The 5,206-nt window shown below is 34.7% G+C and overlaps 1 pseudogene; it reads right to left on the reverse strand.

Moving 5' to 3' along the window:
- Positions 1 to 1,204: 1,204 nt before the first annotated feature.
- LOC145059744 (protein GL2-INTERACTING REPRESSOR 1 pseudogene) lies at positions 1,205 to 1,659 on the reverse strand (annotated as a pseudogene).
- Between the last annotated feature and the right edge of the window lie 3,547 nt (positions 1,660 to 5,206).

A 5,206-nucleotide genomic window follows, 5' to 3' on the forward strand; every position in this document is an offset into this window, starting at 1 on the left:
CAAATGTATTAGTGGTGACATCGTATTAGCGGCGACATGTTATTAGTAGCGACACGTTGTATTTGTGGCGACCAACGGAGAAACAACGATGAAGCAAAGCGGCGTCACAATAGCGACGACTTGTCGCCGTAAATACCTTTAGCGGTGACGATGATACTCTTCAATGGCGACACTTGTTGCCACTAATACTCACATTTCTTTTAATGATAGGTAAAACTGTAAATTGACTGAAATTTACACGTGTCAATCCATTAAATTTAATTAAACCAAATAAAGAATACCAATTATTGTTGAAGTAATACACGAGTTCCATGAGACTGGAACTGCATCAACACCCACAATCCTCCAACATATTTAACATTTATATCTATAAAATATCCATCGCGTCATATAGAATAAATGTTACACAATGCTGGTAACCTCTTTAAGTGTCTATGCATTCTCAAGTGTTGTTTTTGTAAAAAAAAGTCCCCCACACAAACCGAATCTCATCTCGGTTTACAACAACCTTAGAGTCCATACCTATCGATTTGTTAACTTCTCCTGTTCTCCATGAATCACACTTGCATAAGATCAAGGAGCCCCCTATCATTAGTATTATGATTAGAGACTTTCAGGTTGATTCTTTTTATCAAGTTTACCTGGGATCGAAATTTGTCTACCAAACCTTCGAGAAAACCAACAAATGATAAGAATCAATCCATATATTACCCAATTAATGTTTTCGCAAATTCATAACATTCTTCTACCTGCAATGCAAGAAGCTAACAAAGTCGAATTCTTTCCCAAATTCGTTCTTTTATAATACCAATAATTAATAAAACATCATTAACAACCCCGTAATTCGCAAACAACGTCATAAAGATCAAGAGCCTCAATACGGTGGAAATTTTGTAACATATAATGTGTACGAAATCTTGTTCACATAATTCAAATTGAATTCCCCGTATTTGCCATAACAAAATCCACAAGTACAGAAAAAGAAAAGAAATAAATACGATCAAGTACTTATGATGTGAAATTGCCCTACGCAGCGGCCATTTTTTTTTTTTCATGATCCACGCATTTAACAATGTTGGATTCACTCCTATATTCATGCTAAAGATTAAAAAGTAGAAAAAGAAGGATAAGAGGGGAATCATCATTAAACATCATTAAATTTATTAATAAAACTAGCAAGCTAATGGCATTAAATTTAACTGAACTAATTTCTGATTTTTTTGATCGGTTTGTCAAGAACAACATCAAGCAGAACTGTGCTCTTGCATTTAGGGCACTTCGGGAAATCCTGAGCAAGCATAACGTACATCAGACAGCGAGGACATCCGGCCAGCATCATGGACGTTGTCTCCGGGCTGCTTGAGTACCGAAGCTCCATCTCATCTTGAGCAAGCTCCAATGACACACATGAGTTCGTCGGAGATACAGTGATCGGTGACGACCGATTGGGTGATTCCGTCACCGGCCATTGAGTTCTCTGTGGGGATAAGTTGAGTTTCAAGTCAAGCTTCAGTCCGTTTCCTCCATCAGTTCTTCTGCTCATCTTTCCTGGGTAACTTTCAACTGCTCTTGATCCTCTAGAAGATGGAAGTCAATTCCCTGAAAATCAAAGAAAAAAGATATTAAAAGGTCAAACCTTTGATCACTAAACACCGCCATCATGACAACCCATGATCATATTACATGTGTTCACCTTAAAGCTGATAGCTTTTTTCTTGTCAAGCACAAGAGAGAAAGAGGAGAGAGATTAGGGTGGTGATCAAGAAGAGCAGCACCAGAAGTGAGGTGGTCTGGTAGTTTAGCGGATGTAAGGCCATTTATAAGAACTCGGGGGTTGGGGGGGGGGTGCTGGAGAGAGAGAGAGAGAGAGAGAGAGAGAGAGAGAGATGATCAAGAAGGGTATAGAAAAGGGAAATAAGTAGTAAATACTGCAATTACAACAAATTGAAGGCCAACTCCTTCCCCTATCATTCATTGTTTTAGGCATTTGTCATTCATGTAATTAATCAATCTTTGTGTGTGCAATTATAACTTCCATCCGTCATCTTTCTTGTTTGTTAACATCTTATGTGCCTCTTTCTATTGTTTGACTTGTTTAGCTTCCTTGAAACATGTGCGGCCGGTTGTTAAGGGGGTGTTTGGCTTAGCTTTTCACAGCCAAAAATCCTTTTTGGAAAAGAAAAAAAGCAAAAGATGTTTTGCAAAACTAATTTTAAAAACTACTTTTGAAGATTTTACATAAAGAAAAGGAACTATTTTGAAAAGTCAGGAAATCCTGACTTTTTGTAACTTTTTCAAAAAAAACTTTTGGGCTTTGAAAAGCTAAGCCAAACACCCCCTAAATTTTAATCTTTAGCTTCTTTTAGATGGTCGGGCTCTTCTTGGGATTCATCTTTTTGTGTTCGTAATTTTTGTATTTGCTTTGTTTGTTTAACTTCTTATTTGCTCTTTCTCTCATATTCCCTTGCTAATTTTTTTGTTATATGAAATATATGTTTTTGTTTCCGAAATCACGTTTCAATGTCGTTAATCAAATCCTGGGTTTATGCTGGAGAAAGTACCATATCATTGATTATAATTAGAAATAAGAAGTTAATATGTAAAACACTTTCATAAAGATTCAAATATAAGTTCATGGAGTTTTTCAATTTTCGACCAAACATTCAAGCAATTTCACGAAAGTCAAGCAAGATTAGTTTAGCCTAGCATGACTAAACTCAAGAAACTAAAATAAAAGTAAAATGTACCAAACATTTAGCATGATTTTTAAGATAAAAGATCATGTTTTCTTCAAGGTTTCAAGGCTTCAAGAACTTCAAAATCTACCAAGATATTGCTTCAAAATCGGATGTCCAAGAGTTTGAGAAAATTGGCACACCAACCTTCCTCGTACAACACAAAAGAAAGATTTCCGGATTTGTGCCTGCAAAGCTTTGTGCGGCCCACATATTGGTGCGCAGGTAGACTATGCGGGTGGGTCCTGATTTGGCTTGTTTTGTGATTTGGATTTTCAATGCCTTTGCCAAGTAGCCCAAAATGAATCCAATCAGCTCGTAGTCCATCGTGCTCTAAGATTTCTTTAATTTTAGCTCAATTCACCTTCTCTAAATCATATATAGCTCGTGCTCTCGCTCGAAATCAATCAGCAAGCCCAAATAATTCTTTGATCTTCTTTCACGTTCATGATGGGTTTTGATACAAAATATAAGTGTGTTTTTCGTAAAAACCGCAATGGAAGCTTTTAAAAATTACAAGTTTATTTTAAATTTATAACAAAAACAAACCATCTAGGATCCATTTATAGAGGTTAGAATGATATTAAAAACAATCATCAAATGTTTTAGAATGTCAACCTTAGAAGTCTTTGAACCCACTTGGTTTTAGGGTGTTGATGAAGAGAGAAAAATCAAAGAGTATGATTTTCTCTACAAGTATCCACCATAAAGAATAAGGCACTTGAGATGGTAGTTCCTTATTGTAATACTTTGTTCTTTAAGCGTTTTAAACACTTAAGAAAATAAGCACTAAAGGAAGCTCCAAATCTTAACAACAAACTTCAAAAGAGAGAGTAAAGTAGAGGAAGAAAAGTCACGACTTTTCTTAAGGAAAAGAGGGTCAAAGAACTAGCCAAAAATCATGCAAAGAATCTATATTATATATATCCATGTAAGGTAAGGATCAAGCCTATATTATAAGGTAAAGTAATACTCTAGATTATAAGCATGATAGATAAGACATGGAGGTTGAAAAGCAACTTCCATGCCTCTTACATTTTAGGCTTTATGGTCTCCAAAAGAGACAAAATAAACAAGCTAGTTTCTTTATATAAAATACCAAATAACTAGTAAGTTCATGGTAACCAAAGTGTCCAAAACTTTGAACGTAACTTATTAAATCCAAACATATGATATAATAACTACTTATACTCTGTTTATTTATTATTTTCACAGAATAATAATTATTCCCTAATTAAATACAAGAATTGATATTATTTATTAATAATCATATTAATAATAAATATACAAAATGTGCGAAATTGATAAGGGCGTGACCCTATAGGATCATATGTTATTAACAATATCACTCAATAATGATTCTTGAACATATAGATCCAATAATCACGCACTTGCACAAGATTCATTACAGACTGGCATAGACAATAGCTGACATCTAGAAATGGGCTACTGCCCCTAACAACATATGAAGGGCGCCATCTTATCAACAACCAATTTTAGGAGCTCTAAGATACAATTGTTACGATAGATCGCGATCAATCTCATGTAGTGTTCGACTTTTATTATGGCCTTAAATATCTATCTCTCAACGAATAAGTGGGACAAATCCCATCTTGGCTATATATGCCCATCATGTAGTTCATGTTATACCCAACGATGGCCCTTATGACTGCCTTTTTCGGAACAACATTCAACCATGTCATAGAACAACAATTCCTACACTTCAAGTCTTAAATATGTATCGTATCTCTAAGAATACAAATATACTACCTTGATCAAAAAATGACTCATGACTACCATCCATAAGGTAAGTTTGACGCGAGTCAAGTTCAATACTTATTCTCTTAATCAAGTATCTATAAAGTTGGTAGCAACTATTTCTATTCTCATCTCTATGAGAATCAACCAAGCCACTCATATTAATCTTACCTCATAGATGCTCCCACAACTATGAACGGCTGTGGACATTTAGAATTACCAAGTTATTCAAGGATTAAACATGCTAATATATGTCACACCTCCGAACTAGACGGCGGAAACGTCCGGGGGCTGTGCGTGACTTCATCTTGAAATATCTTTACAATGAATATAAATGAAACCTAACATCATCATTACCATGGATAATATAATACAACTGCCATTATTTACATCATGTACAATCTTTTAAATAACATGACCAAAACATTCGATGTATGATGTTTAACAGTACACAAAATGAAATCCCCTATTCTTGTCGATTCTTCTGCTTAACGAGTGCCTGAGAGTACAAGTTATTTTGAAAATGTCAACATATATAATGTTGGTGAGTTCATAAGTATATTTGAGAAAATGATTTGTATAACTTTGTAATCACCAGAAGATCCTGTATTTTCTTAAAATAGTTTGGTATGTTTATGCTTGATATTGTATTAATGCATGTGTGTTATTGTTTAATAGAATGTCAAAAGTGATTGAAGAGAATGTAAATAGAA

The sequence above is a fragment of the Lactuca serriola genome, chromosome 6, assembly GCF_051521515.1.
Source record: "Lactuca serriola cultivar US96UC23 chromosome 6, Lser_US96UC23_V15, whole genome shotgun sequence".
Lineage (NCBI taxonomy): Eukaryota > Viridiplantae > Streptophyta > Magnoliopsida > Asterales > Asteraceae > Lactuca > Lactuca serriola.